Source organism: Paramormyrops kingsleyae, chromosome 21 (assembly GCF_048594095.1).
Source record: "Paramormyrops kingsleyae isolate MSU_618 chromosome 21, PKINGS_0.4, whole genome shotgun sequence".
Lineage (NCBI taxonomy): Eukaryota > Metazoa > Chordata > Actinopteri > Osteoglossiformes > Mormyridae > Paramormyrops > Paramormyrops kingsleyae.
The window spans coordinates 18,808,940-18,828,273 of record NC_132817.1 but is presented as its reverse complement, the minus strand read 5'-3'; the positions used below and the strand labels follow the sequence as shown (position 1 = coordinate 18,828,273).

At 43.3% G+C, this 19,334-nt stretch overlaps 2 long non-coding RNA genes across 3 annotated transcripts; both read right to left on the bottom strand.

The window, feature by feature from the left end:
- Positions 1-11,194: 11,194 nt before the first annotated feature.
- LOC111858806 (uncharacterized) lies at positions 11,195-13,988 on the bottom strand. Its single transcript, XR_011984549.1, has 2 exons — positions 12,751-13,988; positions 11,195-12,487 (listed from the first exon to the last, which is right to left on the bottom strand). It is a non-coding gene; the product is annotated as an uncharacterized lncRNA (long non-coding RNA).
- A 794-nt stretch (positions 13,989-14,782) lies between these two features.
- LOC111858785 (uncharacterized) lies at positions 14,783-16,707 on the bottom strand. 2 transcript variants are annotated; one of them, XR_011984550.1, is made up of 3 exons: positions 16,539-16,707; positions 16,221-16,296; positions 14,783-15,854 (listed from the first exon to the last, which is right to left on the bottom strand). It is a non-coding gene; the product is annotated as an uncharacterized lncRNA (long non-coding RNA). The 2 variants fall into 2 exon arrangements; XR_002841679.2 differs by having other exon boundaries at positions 16,221-16,283.
- Between the last annotated feature and the right edge of the window lie 2,627 nt (positions 16,708-19,334).

The window sequence follows — 19,334 nt, the reverse complement described above, 5'->3', positions numbered from 1 at the left end:
TAATGGATGGATGGAGTTACCATTTGTCTTACCAGGGCTGTCGGGGAAGGTCGTCCTTCTCCCCACTCACAGCCATCCAGTAATATTCATCCGGCCTAAGGAAAGCCACCACCCGCCAAGCAGGTCACTATGAATAGCGCAGGGTGCAGCCTTCTGCAGGCCTGCTTTGCGTACAGCGGTGCTAAAGCACAAGCGGCGCAACCGCTGCGGCGGAGCGATGCAGCCCCGCCGGATTGCATCACAAATGCAATGACTGCCCGCGGCCAGAACGATTCGCTCCAAGAACCCGTGCGTTTCACCGTGCCCTTCCTGAGTTAGCGCGTTTATTTTTTGCATCGCGTCGCAGCTGCACATGCCTAAACAATAAAGCTGAACCGGGAATAGAATATATATAAAAAAAAAACATGCTTCATTTATTAAATAAAAACTTGCTATATTAAGGCACATCTGAACAAATCATAATTAGTACTGAAATGAACATTGTGTTTCAGTGACACAGGAAATGAAATGGCTAGTATTCAGAACAGAGACAGAACTACAATGAAAGCAAAACCATCCCATTGCTGTTAAACGCAGGGGATTCTGGGAGTGTGGCATGGCAACCTGTGTCGTCTTTTCAGATCTTTTTGGGAACCATGTGTCCGATCAAATCCATTTATCACAGGGCTAGTCACCTTTAATCCCGCTAAAAGAAGAATTGGATGAGCAATACGATTTTGCCAATGCTGTTATGTAATTTCAGGGCAGCACGGTGGCACCATCGCCTCATTTCTCCAGGGCTGAGCGTTTTCCCACTGCTGCTTGGTGCTCCTGGAGATTTCATGTTCACCCCATATCATTCAAGTTTCCTCCCACCGCCTGAAAAATAGGAAGTTAGACTATGTTGTGTCGCTATATTGCTCTTACTGCATGATTGCACGCGTGCATGTATGCGCCCTGTCATGGCTGGCATCCCAGCCAGGGTGGACCCCAGCCTTGTGCGTGTTTGATAGGTTCCCGGCTCACCAGGACAAGTACATAGAGGATGGAAGGATATATGATGATTTGTTGATCCCTGAATTTTTTCTGATTCTGGCGTCCATTTAACACCCTCATAAGTTACTCCAGGATTGCTGGAGGATTCTGCAATGACAGCTGATTAAAATCTTTTTTTAGTTTTAGTGAAAGGATTAAATCTTAGTCTATTCATTTGTAGTCATTTTAATATTACTATAATGTGTAATTAATTCATTTTACCTTGTTAATTCAGTGATTACATGAGAAAGTATCCGCTGAAGTGTAAGTAATATTTAAGTTGCAAAAATGTAAACTTGAATGCATCTTTACAGAAACTAATTCAGTAATTAATGGGTGAATGAACAAATACTTATTATTGTGTAATAATGACAAGGCTGTCAACTTGTGCCCATCCCACATTAGTAAAAGTTGTTAGACTGGCTACTCCTTATTAATAATAATCTCATGTACATATAATAGTGTTAATATGTTGCAAATTGTTGTGTTTTATATTGACATACATTTTGTCATAACACCGTATTTTCACCATTGTCCCAGATTCATCTGCCATGAAGGATAGTGAATTTATAACAGTATTTTCAAATATCTACTGTAACATCTGCTTCACGGCTGTGTTTAAAGTCTGTCCCTTTCCAATCCTGAGAGGCTTCTACTGGAGTAATGGATTTTGTACTTCAAAGATAATAATTAACTGCTTACACTTTAGTAATTTCAGTAAAATATTGACAGGCAAGATGGAATAAAAGACAACAGGCCAATTTGTTGTCGTTTGATTTTCATTACACATTCACTAAACACTAAGTGCATGTGCTCCCTGGAAATGTAATAGGAACATGTTTAGCTAGGGAGTTCAGGACGCTATGTTAAAATATGAAACTCATACATGCACAGTCTAATTCATTTATGACGGTGTAAAACTTGCCTCTGATTATGTTGGCCATGTAATTTCCCTTATTGTGAGTAATAACATTTCTTTGTGATAAATAATTTCCAGGTGAAAGAGGAGATGAGTTTTTAAAGAACGGTCTTTCACAGTCCAGTCTGGATCCCTCTTTAGACACTCGATTCTGAGCTTAGCATGTGGTATCGTGGCCATCACCGGCTAGAGTGCGTTCTCTCTGGACATCTCCTGGGCTCCGCATCAGCACGGAAAGGTCAACCAGTGCAGGCACACGATAAGATCGTCCCTTGGTGGACTTCTGTTCCAGGACATGTCCACTGCCTGGGGACCAGGGACAGTCCAAGAAATGGACACTGCAATCCCCAATAATAAGGACGGGAAACCTAGACTTCCCTGATCCTCCCATAGCCAGAACCTAGACCACAAAACAGACAGATAATTAGAAAAATAAAATAAAAACTCAAATTAAATATTAATTAATGGTTATTAGCTAACTTTCATATGTTGCAATATTAATATAGTAAATTCACTTTGTTATATCTCTTTAGGTCTTTGTTGCAGTCAGGGGACTTTGTTGCAGATTGAAAGTGTGTCAGTGCAGATACAAGTAAAACGGCAGAAATAAGCCAGGAAGGATTTTCTTAACCTGTATTCTTAACTCTAGGTTGAACATTGCAATTTTTTACCACAATTATATTTTCTAGTTTAGTTCAAGTTGGGACTGTATTACTCATTCCATTAGAATGTTTTTTTTATGCATTTTGTAGTGAGTTTAAGTTTGAGTTCTTTTCGGTTGAAGATTTCTTTCAGTCTGGAAGACATACATGGTGAGCTTCCAGATTTTATGCGGCTCGGTGGGTAACCATGGGGCTTCACACCTCCAAGGTTAGGGCTTCGATTCACGGCTCCGTCCTTGCTGAATTTCCCTCTGAGTACTCCAGCACTCCGCAACCCAAAAACATGCAGTTGGGTGAAGCCACCCTGCAGGTGCCTGATTTGCTAATTATTCAGAGAACGAAACGCTAACTGTAATAAGACAACAACGTTTTAATCCGCCAAGTACTTCATAAATTCAACGCGACTGTTTAAGTGTACTGCACAATCACAACCTTAGAACGGATCACGTCCAGCACACAGCTCCAGTAATGTGCTATGCTCTCAGCCACCCACTTCTTTCATTCTCCGTGTTTCATGAAATGATGTAACACACCCAAGGGGTTCTACTCCACCTCTTAGCCGTGTAGAGCATTGACAGAAAGGAGAAACTGCCCATCCAAACTCATTCAACGGCATTCAACAGAAAACAAATTTACAATCTCTGAGCCCCCTCTCACTACAGTGGGGCCCAGATACAGACCCCTTTATACCTTACGGTGCTTGATGCACCATCAGACAGACGTTATTTCTGCTTAATCCCAGCACTTTAATCCTGAACTCTACGGTTGATGCTCGTGATATTTTAGGCATGGATTAACATGAAACCAGTATTCCACTCATTAAAAATAATATTGCCTTGCCTCATAGCTTTCCATGCCTTGGCTCTTCTAAACTGAGAGGCGAGGAGAGCATTGTGTCGGGGGTGCATGGACACCACGGATAGGCATCTGCAGCTGCAGTGCCACTTCCCATTCAACCCAAAGAATATGACAGAATATTGTAAAATACAGTGAAAACCACAACTATAGAACACCACTACTTAACAACTTCTAAAATCTTCTGCAGTAATACTTTTGCAAGGTGTCTTGGTAGATGTCTTTTATGACACCTATAATTTAAGATGTTTTAGTGAAGAATAGTATAGAATAGTGGTTGTAACAATGCAGGATAACATCTGCATTGAAATGAAACTTAATACATTAAAACAATGGCTCATTACCCATAACACTGGTTTGGTCTGGATTGTTTTAACAAGTTTTACAATTATATGGTACATCAGTTATTATACAAGTATTCTGAAACTCCACCTGATGTTATCATATTTATTCTCTTGCAATGCAAGCCCGCTAATAAGTATATAACAATAAGTAATGAATTACACTTTGCAACAAGTATATGCGTTTTAATGATTGAACCAGTGAGCCACTCCATGATTTCCATGAAACCATTTTAATGCTACTTAAATTGATGGACTTTCAGGTTATCCAATCAGTGATCGCAAAGCGTCAAATCTGCGTTCGCTCCAGTTACGCGGCCAATGAAATCTGTCCTGAACCAAATCCAATGACAATGCAAATAAACGGAGTTCGTACGTGAGCCATGTTGGTAGGGTAAGTTATTTATAGTCATCCCCCTAAATATTGTCTCTCGGCATTTCAATTCCTAGTATGTTCTGCTTACTTTTATACTTGCATCAAGTTATGCGCTCACTGCATTGAAGGCACAATATATGCTCTACTCTGCTTTCAAGTGATATGCCGCCACTAGTGCGTCGAGTTGCGTCCATTTTTGTTGTGGCACAGTCTGCTTAGCCAGCTATTGAAGATATTGTAGCTAAGGTAACCGTTCGGATTCGTATTTCGTGGTGCTGTAAAATGCCAAAACGCGCGCTGATCGCGAAGAAACATGAGGAACGTGGTTTTTAAAATGATTTTTATTTTATTTTTTTTGCTTTGTGTAACGCCGACCTTCACGTTTTAGCGGCTGGAGAGTTTTTTTTAGAGGTCCTTAATGAGACCGCGCCATGCGCGCTCCGGCGTTACTCACTGGGGACGCTTCCTTCAGACGTGGGCAGGGGGCGGCCCGTTCAGCTGTCCGCCAGCGGACCCAGCTGGAGAGACCCCGAGCCGCCAGCTTTCGCAAATACACATCTATAAGTGATACTGGTGTACTGGATTGCATGTACTGGACTGCAGCGGCCCGTTACGTCGCACAGATGCCGAGTTTGACTTCCCTTCAGAATCCCGAGTTTAATTTCAAGTCCCAAGTTTTCACGGTTTGTACTTAAGTGAGTAAACACCACGAACAAAACCCAACTTTACCGTAGCGACCCCCGCTATGAATAACCAAGCACACGGAAGCCAGAACTGGGGGTTTATTTCCCGAAACAAGCGCGACGTTCGCTATTTTATTTTGAAAGGCAATAAAAATAAAATGTGGTTTACAAACGAATTGCGTAAATCTCAAAATGCACGAATCACTCAGAGAACAAAAAGCTAACTATGCAAGAGGGCCAATTTTTATTTTTTATCTGGCAGGTATATATTTTAAAGCAGCTGGTGGTGTGTGGAATGTTTTTTAAACACCGGTTCTTGTACTTAGCACGTGTACTAGGTACGCTAATATATTCATCGCGGACCGGCACATTCGCACTGGTTTCACTGTGCTTGGGTGGTTACGTGGGAGCTCTAATCCGGCACTGCACGGCTAAGAACGAACATCGCTCCGCTACAGTAATGAGTCAGAAGGTTAGCCGAGGGGCGTGTCCTCTTAGTTTGGAAATACTATCCATTGTTCCAGCTTAGCGAATCAGAAGCAGACGTCTCTCTAGCGGCTGGCCAATCACGTAGCGATGGCCGCCCCCTGACTCCGCCTATTACTGTATATTAAAGGCTCTCCCACCGCGTGAACTCGCCACTGGCACTTAATAATTGTGTTTTCGTATTGCTTCCAGTGGATTGCTTTTTTTTTATTATATTTTCACCGGGCTCACCATATCAAGCGTTAACGTAGAAAATGGCAGACACAAAAGTAGATACCAGTTCGGACCTTTCCGCCAAGGTAAGGGGAAGCGTAACCGATGTACGAACAATCCTAAGTATTATATATCAGAATTACATTTTATCTTCTTATAACCAACATAACTGATCTTGTAGTACAAAACTAATAGTTGTTGAAAATGCATACAGCCTCCGGCGGATTTCACTAAGAGCATTTATCTGTTCGTCTCCATACTCGGTATCTGCATGCAGGGTAAATAAGTGACATGAAGGACGATTGAAAATGAAGGTTTAACAAGCGCTCTCGTTTGGATGTTAAGGGGAACATGTTTGGAGGCTTTGCTTATTGTCCTGAGTGCAGCAGTCCGCGCGGGTTCTTTGTTTATAGGAGCGTGTCGGTTCCTCTTTGAACGCGGACGCCGTGAGCCGGAGCTGCGCGTTCGCTTCGCACATCGCCAGTTAAATTTAACACGTTTGGGGATTTTTTCCCTCCACTCTTTCTCTCATCGAGTTGTACATTTGCAGGACGGAATTTCACAATATGTGCTCGAGTTCCGAAATCTGGAAACAAAAATGATAGCTCAATTGTTTTTTCTTAATTTGTTTTATATAGGAAATGCGAAGTAATCCTTCATATGTTCATTTTTTTGCTTTTGTATCTACATTTTTTTTTAAGTGTGGTGTTTTCTAAGGAGGCTTACTGTAGCAGTGGTGGGTGATTTTTTTCCGAGAATAGTTTACGAGTTGACAGTACGATTCTATGAATGACACCGGTTAGTCGGGAGAATGTGATTTACTTGTCGAGAAACTTAGCGAGCCCGGTGCTGCGCATACTGCCGCTCGGATCGCGGGTTCGCCGATTGGCTGGTTTATTATAAGAGTGTTTAGAACCGTCTCGCGGCGCGAACCCCCCGGCGGAAAAGCGGGCACCTCCGTCGCGCGTTTGGAGCCAATAGGCAAGTTATCCGGAGCCTCTTGGAGGATCTGCCTGGTGTAAAGTGCGATTCCGGGCGGCTGTGGTTTCGGAGAGCTTTCATTCAGGCTATTTAGGTTCTATTTAAACTTTTTATCTGGAGGGAGCTTCGGCAGCCGTACGATAGAGTATTTTGGGTATTTTTTGCGCTGATGATGGTCCTGATCGGAATCCGGCTTCGGTCGAAATCGCGCTGCATGGCGAAGGTTAATGCCCAGTTTTTTTTTGTTGTTGTTTGTTGTTGTTCAGACAAGAGTGCGAACGGCAAATAACTATTAATACAGTCCCAATATACTGGCTGTAGGTATACTGTAAGTTTTTACTGAAAGTAATTTGATGTCTACCTATAAAGCCTTTCGGAAGGAGGGGGCTCTTGGAGAAGACTATCGTGCGGATCGATCGGTTACGCTTGACGGCGCAGATCCAAGTTCAGTTTTATAAATGGGGTAATGGCACGGCGACCCATTTTTCAATCCGCGATGTGGTATCTGTGAGCCCTGAGGCATCGCCGACGAGCCGCGTAGTTCTTTCCTCTCGAACAAACGGGGTCTGAATGCCTAGCGCTCGCCGCTCGCTTCTGCACGCTGGATTATTTATAGGAAATAGGCAGTGAAACCTATGTAATGGCATCGATGGTCGCGGCAGCCGGTAAACGGCTTAAAAGCTATGGATTACATAAACTGATTAAAACGATTTATTTCAGATACTTTTATTTCTGCTAAAAAGACGACGTGTGGTATCGCCGGAAAAATCGATATTTAAAAATACAGTCTGTGAAATATGTACGGGAATACTATTTCTTTTGCTCGGTTCTTTGCCAGAGAATAAGTAATTTAGTGTGACCTAAATACTTCATACTAGGAGAACGTGACTCCGGCTCTGACCTTAATAAGTTCTTGGCGCTTTAAAAAAGATATTACGGGTGAATCAGAGACCTAAATTGGGATGAAATGAGTGTATGCTTTCGTCGCTATTGTCCCCCTTCACTCTAGTGACTTAACCAGCCTCTTTCTGGTTGTCTGCATTGGTGCTCGTTTGCTGTGTTTAAATCGGGCAGTGCACTATGGGAGTTGAGGTGTTTTCCCCGGGCGTGTCTTCTTCAGAGACCTATGGCGTGCAGGAAATTGAACTACAACACCCACCTTATCCCTACATAATCAGAGTATCAGATTACACGGCTTCTATATCTATTGAAGTAGGCGGGGTTCCGAGTATAGCCGCGACCAATGGGATGTTAATGATGGAAGTGTCGCATTTCAAATGCAAAACGAAAGCTACCTTTTACGGCGGAGGGGGGCGTTGATGAATCTGAACGCGCTCCTCGTCTTTCTCCGCCACTGAATGGTAAGCGCGGGTGGTTGTTCGCTTTTGGCGAGCCCCACTTCGCCGAAGTGAGTTTACACTTAGGGGAAGACTAACATTTCAGTTGATAGTTTACTACTTGAGCATCTGGTTCAGTTTTCCGTTTATTCTGCTTCAGGAACTGAAAGAGAAGAAACTTGTGGAAGAGACGGAAAATGGAAAAGAGGCACCTGCCAATGGAAAGGCAGTAAGTTAAACATTCCTTATGCGCGTTTCATTGTGTATTTAATCTGTGCCCCTGCATTTTTAGGCCTTCTGAATGTTCATGCCATGTCTAGTGGTGATCTGTAACTGCTGTTTTGTGCTTTGACAGGAGAATGAGGAGAATGGGGAGCCTGAAGTGGATGATGAAGATGATGATGATGAAGTAGGAGAAGAGGAGGATGAGGAAGATGATGGAGATGGTAGGTTGCTGTGTGGTCTGCTTGGTCTACATCTCCAAAGCTGTACTGTGGAACACAGGGGTGTTAAGCTAGTTCTGTTTTTTAGGTGATGAAGACGATGATGAAGATGAAATTGAGTGTGGCACGAAGCGGGCAGCCGAGGATGATGAAGAGGATGATGAGGTACTTTCTGGTGCATAAATATGTGCATTCAGGAAAACAGCCGGGATGTATTCTGATGTCTGTCCCCTTGCTTCTGCTCTAGGACGACGTCGAAACCAAGAAGCAGAAAACTGACGACGACGATTAAGGAGTTCCCCCAACAACCTGGCAACCCTCAGCGCCACCCGTCAGCCTGTCCCTTGGGTCCAGTGGTGTGTGGCGAGGGGGGGGGGCAAGAAACATGGTCATCTTAAGTAGAGTTCAACGACCGAATTCACCCACCCAACTGCAAATTTTTTAAAAACCAACCAAGACTTCAAGGCTATAAGCTCTCGACTAAATACTTTAAAAGAATTTCTTTGTATTTTTATTTACATTTTATATTTTTGTACATATTGTTAGGAGGTCAGCCATTTTTGACATTGATCTCTGGTGACCAAACGGTGCTTTGAAGTTGATGCTTCTCTAGAAATGAATTATACTTGTCTGACCATGTCATTATCTCAACTGAAACCTGTATAAAATCAAAGGCCGTTGAATTCAGAGCATTCCAGTAAATTTGTTGTATGTACTTTAGTTGTACCATAAGTAGTTGGTTTGTATGGGATGGCAAGGCCAAAGAAAAGGGTTTTTCTTTTCTTTTTTTGTCTACGAAATTGTTTATTGTGGCCTGTTTGTATGTGTGAAGTTTGTTGTCCAACAATAAACCGGAATTTTATTTTGTGAGTTCCATTTTTTTCCCCCCTTATTGATAAAATTGACTGTTTTAAATAAAGAGAAAACAAATAGTTATACCTCCTATTAAAATGGACTTTTGAATATTTGCAGTTGTATTACATTTTTACTTTTGCTGTGTGTATTTTATGCTGCATTTCTGCTTTGACTGATTCTTGGGTCATTTTCCATGTCTAAGCACACTTTCAGTTTTACACAAGTTGCGATTGGAGACGTATGACATGTTAGCAATTCCAGCATGTCATTTTTGCTTTTGTGCTAACTCGATCACTTCGCGCGTAGTCTTGGGATGACAATGCAGTGCATTAGAAGGTTCATGTAGTGACCATCAGGTGCATTTTCATAAAGTCGACTTAGAAGGGGCTGTAATATTCCTGAATGCCAACTATGTCAAGCTCGTGGAGAACATGAGACATGGGGTATCAATTTCCTCATTTGCCCCAGTTTTCTATTAATGGCAAATGAATTTTTGAAGACACAACCTAATCAGTACCTGTTTGTATATATTTTGCACGTGTGCCCCATTTATAAGGCTGCGTGTTGGTAGTTGAGAGTCAAGGGCATTTGAGCTGCGGCGCTCCCACAATCCTACATGCTGGCCTAAATTCTAGTATAACCAGAAGTAGAGGAGACTGCAACTTCATTTAAAAAAAGTGATACACGTCGGTGACATCATAGTCCTGAATTAGATCACAGGTACCTAAGAGACATTATGCCATGTAGTGACTATTCTTCAAATCTGCACACAGCCATACCAGAGTGATTTTAGAAACACGGCCATTCAGTCTCATTGACATTAATCCTGAGAGCTTTTCCTTTCAATATGACTAACGAGCATTTCCTGCTGTGCAGTGGTCAGATATCAATCTAATATTCTGCGCAGCGCAACTTCAGAGTTGAGTCTACTGTCTTTCTGTGAGAGAAGTCACAGAAGTCTCTACTGCAGAAACACCTTAAGGCTTCAGAACATGCAGCCGTGTTTCAAAGCATGGGGCAGAATATTGCCTGCTCCTTCTTAATAATGCTTGGCATTCATAGTTATTCTGTATTGTGCTTGTTTAGACAACAGACACCACTCTCTGTGATGCTTGTAGGTCTCTCTTTCATGTGTCTATTGAAAGAGTAGTCTATTTGATGGGACACCTCTGATCAGACTTCAAAGGCGGCACTGACAGAGGTGTCCTATAGCGACTGAGAAGGACTTCGAGTCTGCATGGGTGCACTGCCATCTTCCGTGGACAGGAACGATATCACAGATTACAGTTCGGCAACTATCCCTTGGTTACGATTCCAAGCCCTTGCTGTAGAAAGGATGAACAGCAAATAGCTGTTGCCTGATTACTGAGGTGTACCGGGTTGGGTGTGGGAGGTGGGACGATGTATGTGTGTGTGTGTGTGTGGGGGGGGGTTGCTCTTCAAAACCAAGAGGGGTCATGTTTAAAGACGTGATGAAAAAAAAAACAACAGAGAGGATCTTTCTCTGTAACAACTATACAATGCAACGGTCAGGCTTGTCACCTGACGGGGTGCTAGACCTCGCTCTGTTTGCTTTTTGCCTGCAGTCAAAAGACAGGATTTCCAACCAAAAATGTTTCCAGTTCAAACCGCAAGAAAAGATCTGGCAGGGTGGCCTTAAGAAACACACTTACGCTGAACGACCTTGGCAAAAGCATCCCGTCATATGAATTAGTAAATTGTAAGCTATATTACAGTGATCTATTTAAAGCTGAAGTGTGTTCCTCTAGCCATCCAACAAGAAATCAGTCATTTGGGGGGACTTTTTAAAACTAGTTTCATTTTCACCTATTTATGGCGCTTTCCAGAAGGTAAGCATTTCACATCACCTCCTGGATAAGACCCCAGGCAAAGAAAATGCTCTGCGGTATCGTCTCTTTGTCCTCTTAAGTCGCACTTCAGGCATTCGTGCCTGCAGAATGACAGGGGGCTGACATTGTGACATCATGGTGCTGATGTGTTTCTGAAACTCCAAGAAGCACAATCAGAGGAGGATTCCAGAATGAGTTTTATTGGCTGCAATCAATCAGCAAAACATCCCCCCATTTTGCCCTTTTCATTGGTGCATTTACACTGCTAAGTAGCAGGACATTGTCATTATATTTGTCACACGATCCTCCAAACTAAACTAAAGCTTTAACAACTTCCTCACTTCTTGCCACATTCTTCTTTGTATGGCTCCTGATGACCTGTTAGCCTTTGGCTGCGCCAAACAGACTATTGTCCAGTGAACCAAAAATAGCAACAAAAGCATGACCATGCAGATTAATAGCAGGTAAGCACAAATGTTGCCTCACGTGTAGGTATTTGGTTCACAGTGAGTCCAGGTGAAGTCTGGTCTATTTCTGCTTCTAAAAGAACTTCACTGCTGACTAGCTTGAGTTAGTCTGTTAACTGGTGTCGACTGGTAAATAGACTCTGTTCTGTAACAGGATAACACTGGCGATAACACTCATATGGGGGCACTGGGAGTCTTTATCCAGATATTCTTGTGACACCAGGTTGATGCAGTAGTGCTGGATGAACGGGCACTGTGGGTGATCTGGCACCCCCTCCTGGCTGTTCCGACAAAGAAAACCGTAACGTTATTATTATTTGTCCAAAAAGACTGTTGTTAGTTGTCAATAGCTACAGAATTCAGTGGAGTCTATTGGTCATTCCAACTTTCAGTTCCCTGAGTTTAAAATTGTTGTTGTTTAAAATTGTCCAGTGGCCTGTACTACGAAGCGGGGTTACTGGCTTATCGGGGTAACTTGTCGGATTTAAGGTACCACAGTTTAAATGGACTATATATTCGTTCACTTACATTTTGCCCAGACTACCTTAAATCTGGGGAGCCTGTTTAACAGAACTGGTTAGCATTTAGTCACAGTTTAGCTACAGGCTTGGTAGGTGGGATGATGGGTAGGGCACCAGCCGCATGACTGCAAGAAAGAAGGGTAGCGAGAGGATTTCGGCCATGACTGAGCATAAGCGTGACCTCCTGCCCAGTGTGGTCTGATCCCCCCCCCCCCCACTGCCATGGCCATTCCATTAATAGGTAACCTGCAAGTTTTCAAGAGGAATGATTCAGGCCCCAAATACAAGTCATGGACCACAATATTTTTGTTAATTTAATGTCTTTTAACTGAAAGACCCGTATGGTTTACATTGCAGAACATTTACATAAATGTTTTCAGTTGGTTCTGCCTACAGTGTTCAGAAGGACGGCGTTGGGAATCCTGGGACCAAAACCAGCAACCTTTTAGTCACATATCCTCAACTACTACGCCATCTGCTGGCCCTGTACAGGAAGCAAAAAGAGTGCATGTTGTACATCCCTCATTGCTGTGAGATTGAGTTAGGGTTAAGGTTTGAAATTCTTCAGTATGTTATTTACTAGTGTAACAGCTCCAGTGGTGTAACCTACACTGCTGGTTAGTGGTTTCTGTGTCTAGTCACTATAACCTTTCGGTTACATTAGAAGGAGAAGACTGAATAATATGTCACTTTTTAAAAAAAATGTATAATAATTTTCACTTCCTTAGGACATAGGACACTACTCACCAATATATGTGACATTTCACTGCTGCCGTTTCCAGGTTGAATGCATTCCTTTCTCGTCAAACAGCAAAATTGATTATTCCCTCCCCCTTGATGTGGAGAGCACACTTCACATTGTTACGCCCTCCGTATTCAGCTGGGTGTCGACCGGCGTATTTCAGCTTGGGTCCGTGCTCCGTAACACAATACCAAGACCACCACTGGAGTTACACCCTGCTTACACCTCTCCCACTTACAGTCCTGCGTGCACTGGGTTCACTGGAGTTACACCCTGCTTAACACCTCCCATGCTCTCCCACTTACAGTCCTGCGTGCACTGCGTTTACCACTAGCTTTCGTATACTACAGTAGCGAAGCATTCTTTATTTCTACCGCCCTCCGCCCCCCACCACCTCGAATAATACTGTCATCCTTACTATATGTGGATCCAGGGACACCATGACTAAATGGTGGTATAGATGAACACCTTTGAAGTCAATTCTCAATTCTGTTGACTCAGCATATGTTCCTTTGAAGTCCCTTGCCAAGACACTATTTGCCCAAACGGTTGCATTTCTGCATTACTATCTGTGTTAGTAAAAGTTGCTGATCGATATGGAAGTCACTGGTCTCCCACACACCTGTACATGTGACCTTGATGAACTCACCTGGCCTTCGGAGTCCTCCTGTTTGTTTTTTTTTTGTCACAAAAACCAACAAAACTGCCAAACTTACATATTTACGTACATCTGCTAAGCTGTGCTTACCCGTCAGAGCATTCAACAAGTCTCCAGAAGACAGACAGGCTTGGTGTAGATTTCGGGGGTGCTTGCAGACCTCCCAGGTTCACTTCTTGTCATTTGACGTTCAGTGTTGTCCCCTCAACATTATCCCTCAATCCCATTTCTGGAAAAAAAAATGTATTGCTTTTGTATCCGTTGCATGGTCTCTTTCAGTCTTCTTCATCCTGGTCTCCTGTTCCAAAAGAAACTCAACCTTCTCGTTCATATATCCCTGTATAGTGCTGAGCTCTTCAACGAGAGCCGTGTAAGGAAAAGTTGAGGGTGGAAAAAAAACACACTACATTTTCTGGTTATGCTGCCAAATTAGATTAAAAAAACAACAAACAATAGACTTCACGTTTAACATATAGGAGATGGCTGTCCCTCTTTGCTTTGCTTTGCAGATGTGGCTTTCTGTCTGTGTGCTGGTGGAGCAGCTGAATGCAAAATTGCTACATTTGAGAAGAGGTTTTAGTTCCTCTTCAGACCTCCCAGATTGCTCAGTAGAACCGGCTTCGTTTTCTGAGCTTCTACTACCACCCTGTGGTAGAAAGTGGTATTGCAAGTGCTCAGGCGCTGCGGTTTTCGTAATGAATGACACGTATGGAATCAAATGCGTTACATAACATGTATTTTAACATGAGATTTTATTTAATAGAAAGGGAACTACACACTTCTGCCGCGCAGTTTAACAAATTTGATCAGTAAGCATCTTGACTCGTCTCGTGGTTACATGAAATCGCCCGCTTTTCATTTAATAAATTGCTTAGCATATGGCAAGTAGCTTCGATAATTGCAGCATAAAGGTGTATTGTCAAAGTCCTTTAAATAGCTTTGTGATGGTTTAAATATCCTACTAAATCGCTCCATTTGGTGAGTATTCAGTCGTGCGAGCGGTAACTATGTTCATTTCGCCCTGTAAACTAGACGCACTATTAAGAGTTTACTGTGCACCGACACGGGCAACAATGAAACACCCCCCACCTAGTTCACTTCCTTGATGTATTTTACTTCCTCTGTATTTTTTAAATTCACACCACCGACTGCCTGCAATTCTGTAATTGTAGTGTAATTGTAATTCTGTAATATCCTCAACCCCCCATGTCTTTTATGTGTTCCCGTCCTGCAATACAGGTTGCAATTTACGTATTGTATGCAGGCGATGCCCCCGAAGGGGTTTGACTGAAGAGGTTTGTGGGGGGGGATCTACCCCCCCCCCCCCCCAGACTCCTGCACCCTCCCCACCCCTTAAAACCCACGCTGCGACCCGAGAGACAATACTTCAGCTTGGCCTTGGCAACCGTCGCCTCGCCTGGCAACGGGGGGGCGCTGGTAGGAGCCGGTGTTCGGCGAAACAGCTGCGAGAAGCGACGGCTCTAATGGTCTATAAATAAATTAGCGTGTGTGGCAGCTATTTGTCAGATTCATTAAATGTAATGGCGGCCTTATATCGTTACAGTCGGGTGCACGCGCTGTAGCCCTCATATAAAACGCTCCTCTGATGTAAGCGTGACCTCCTACCCAGTGTGGTCTGATCCCCCCCCCCCAGCCCCCCTGCCGCCGTGTTATCACTTGTCCGCATTCCAGTTATGCTATTATTGTCAGGAGAGCTCTACCTCATAAAAACATTTATGCACCTACATGCATAATGTATATGAAACTGGATCTACATTAAATAAGTTAAAGCTCTGACACATTTATTCTCTGACAGCAGCACGTAGACGTGTGTCCAGAGTGAGATCTTCACCCTCCTTGGGGTTGGATGGCATCCCTGTGGTTAATGCCTTTCTGAATAGGTTCCGGAGTGTGTGTGTGTGTGTGTTTGTTTGTGTGTGTGCCTTGGAGAATGAGGTTATTTTTTTGGCTTGGGAGATGAGAGACAGGACCCTGGGTTGGGGCAGGCAGGGCAGGTGGCCAGGAGAAGGTGGTAAGTGGGCACCAGGGACTTAAGACCTACCCGTCAGAGAGGCTAAACTGCACCTGAGACCTGTTACTGATCTTCACCCAGTGAGTGGGTGTCTATTGGCAAAACACCACAGCGTAAACCCCTCCCCCTCAACAGCCATACCCGTACGCCGTATTAGTGTGTGCTTGTACGTGCTCCGTTTTAGCGTGCGCGGCTGTCGCCGAAATTTCGAGCGTATGTTTATATATGAGCGTATGTTTATGTATGTTTGTTTGCTTGTCTTGGACGGACCGCGGTTATTGCCGCAGTCCCGGGGCTCGTCCTGTGAAGCCAGACTCGGGGCAGCATGCTGATGGGCTGTGTCTTTAGCGACGTTGTCCCACTAAGAATCAGGAAAGCTTCGAAACCGGCTCCATTCCTTTCACCGTCCGGCTGGCGAACTGCACAGTAGAATCACAGCAGAGTAAATCGCAGCTGGTTTTCTCTTCTGCCAATAAACACTGGCTCCTAATGTTACTCTGCCTACAATCCATTGAGCTCTTTAGCTGAATTCAGGGAGCTATATGTCTAAGTGAACACTACTATGAATCCATTGCATGAATCATATCACCCCACATTGCGGAAAGACTGCAGTCAAAGAAATTCATTTACATTTCTGAAACACATTGCAACTTATTTCGCACAATGGCATTACTGCAGGTGACCTGAATACAATACACAGACACAAGAATGACAGATTCACTTCCTGTGTGAAGGCTGAGCAATTGGTGCCCTATTGTGTGCTGCGTCCTCTGTTCGCTGCGTACCTGAAACAGCATTGTTCTCCGAAGAAATTCAGTGTCTCTTCAATGTGCAGCGCCTGATCCACCCTGGAACACAGGGCTTTATAATATAAAACAATATGATTGATTTCTCGGAACTGAAAACATTCTTTGCCTGTCACATTTTTTTAATTGTGTAATTAATTCAAATAATGACATGATGAATGAAATAAGGAGTCTTCATTTAATAGTTAAAAGATAGGGGAGATATTTTTGTCTTTGTAAACAGTACAAAGTTGACTCTGCTGTCTTTAATGCTCAATATCTTTACCACTTTAATATTTAGTCACCCCAGTAGCTTACCTGCATTTTTTCCCCATGTTTCTATGCCAGTAGCACGGAAGATTCCGGAATGTGTGGGTGGCCTGAGGTTTAGTCTCCATGTGTCCCTCTGTATCCTGTCCCTGGGTGACATTCTCAGGAAACTGGGCTGGGGGGCCGCACTTGGATCTGAGCCGATAAGGAGCCAAAGGACAACAGCGTCTATGAGGCAAATCTTTAATGAGAACAAAAGGGGGTCCATGGGACCTTATGAATGGGAACGAGGGATTTAGCACTAACCTGGGGCACAGCAGGGGTGGATACCCTGGCAGATTGGGGGGGGGGACAGTATTTACACTTTACTAACTCCTGCCAGCGATGTAGGGGATAAATTGACTTGTGCTGCTGACCCTGTTGTTAACGGCACTCTGCCATTACTGGTTATGTCAGCCCTTAAACACAACCTGTAGCTCTGTATTCTGAATTGTATATGTGTCCAAAATTCACACTGCAGTGTATCTGCAGTATGTACAGTAATTATTATAAATTATTCTTAGTTAATCTATCTATCTATCTATCTATCTATCTATCTATCTGCAGGGGCCCTTGAATATGTAAAATTATTAAATTGTATACCCAAGGTATCATTTATAAATACTGACACAGTCGGGGGAGTGAGGGGGGGGCAGATTTTCTCCCTACACCCGTGTTGCTAACAAAGTAAATGCAGTTAACATGGTGGACATGGTTAACAAATCAGAAGTTCCCAGTTTCCAACAGAACAACCATACATGCTAGAATTTATCTGTATGTTGTAGCAGAGGTGCCGTTTTATATCAGGAAATGTGCAATAGATGCAGGTGATGAAAACAATAAATTTACATGGGCAAATGTTAGTTATTCTGGTGCTATGGCTTGATGAAGCCCGCATGATTAACACAGCAAAAGCGGGGCTGGGATATCTGAAAGGGGGGTCTGATTCCTCACCAGGCCAAAATAGACAAGATGGCGGGGGGGAGGGGGGGGGGGCGGAGTCAGAGCACGTCCAAGATTGGACGGGAGGCAGGGAGGGGCTCAAGGACCAAAAACAGCTGAGAGCCAGCTCCCCTGTAAGCCAAAGGCCAAGTCAAATGCTACCCAGTAGTGCCGGCCTATCAGTGGCAGCCTGGAGTGTTGACAGACCAATGGGAAACCAGAATGCCTGTCAACTGGGCGGGGCCCAACTTCCCGTATGATATCAAAACAGATCTGTGAGTCAACAGAGCAGAAAAAGAAACGCTCTTATTTGAACATTATATTAGGCTTTGTTTGCCTCCCAAACATTGTTTGTGCCTGTTATATCCTGGAGTTGGCCTCCAGTCTGATGTGAACTGTGACACCTGCTTTTGTGTGACCCGCTTGACCATGACGGACTTGGTAATTTTCCTGTCTGATCTTATCAGAAAGCCAATTAGGAAAGAGGAAAATCATTTAATCACCAGCACAACTGCCCATGCATAACATCTGAACCATAAGCTTCAGTTTGCCAGGCTATGAAAGCTGTCCTAGCTTAGCCCATACAACTGTGATCCGTGTTTCAACTTCCGAAACATTTTCAGTGTTTTCTGAGGTACTTGGTTGTTGTTCTTTTTGTAGATAATCAGCTCTTGCTCCAATTCTGCTTCAATTTGTTCGGGAGAACTTACGCCTAGTTGACTCCTTGACAGCTGTATGCCAGTAATGTGCAATTTGCTTCACTTGTATTTTGCTTCGCATAAAACGCGTCTGTTAAATAAAGTATATGTAAACATGAACATAGCCTACTGTCAACTGTATTCGAATAGCTGACTTCCGACGGTTCTAAACGGATTGCTAATTATTCTGAAGTCGAAGTACTTCCCCACAACTGCGCTCAGGCGTAAGACCAGCGCCGACGTGGCCCAGAGCGGCATTCAAAGCCGATGTAAATGTACCCGTAAGAGAAGACGGCATCCACAGCCCGACACCTGCAGGGCGAGGAGACAAGCCGGTTTAACGAGACACACAAGCCGTATGTCGTCTCTCTGCAGGTGGGAAGCACCGGATACCTGATCCCATATAGCTGTTTAAACGGAGACTTTATGAGAGGAACATTTTTGGGAGTCTCGATCTAACCCGGGTAATTGAATATAATATATTTGGATCATATTGTATAATAACCTGAGCACCTATTTTGCCAGGTAAGAAAAATAAATAAATACACACACACACACACACATTTATATATATGTATATATATAGTTTTGGAGCGATAGATGCGTTCTTTAAGGAATTTGTATAGGGTTGCATTTAGACCTCTTGCAAACTGATACTTGTGAAGTAGAAAATGGCGGTTATTCCCTTTGTAATAATTTCTTATGCAATAATTACGGTTTAAATGCAACAGAACCTGAGAAGCTGCCAACGCGGCCGAACGCTGCGCTTTTTAATTTGTTTTTGCAGCGGAAACCTTGTACTTTGCACCGTAACCACCTTGTGGACAGTTATTGTCATTATTGTTTATTTAGTTTAATATTTGCCAAAAATCCTACTGAAAGACATTCTAAATTTGCTTTTATTCTAGAAGTTTTTAGCTTTAACGTGTCCATTGTAGTGATCGTCTCTGGGCGTAAACGTGGTCTAAGAAGCTAGTTGTTATTTTTAATGGACCACTAACTATCTTGTCTAATATTAATTATGGTTATTGGCAGTGATGTTGTCTCCATCACGTGGAAGCTCTCGTTACTACATTATAAACTTTTTCACAATACAAAATATCCCGACGCAGGTAAGTACGAATAGAAGGTGAAATCAGAAACATGAAAATTGTGGTTTTGTGTT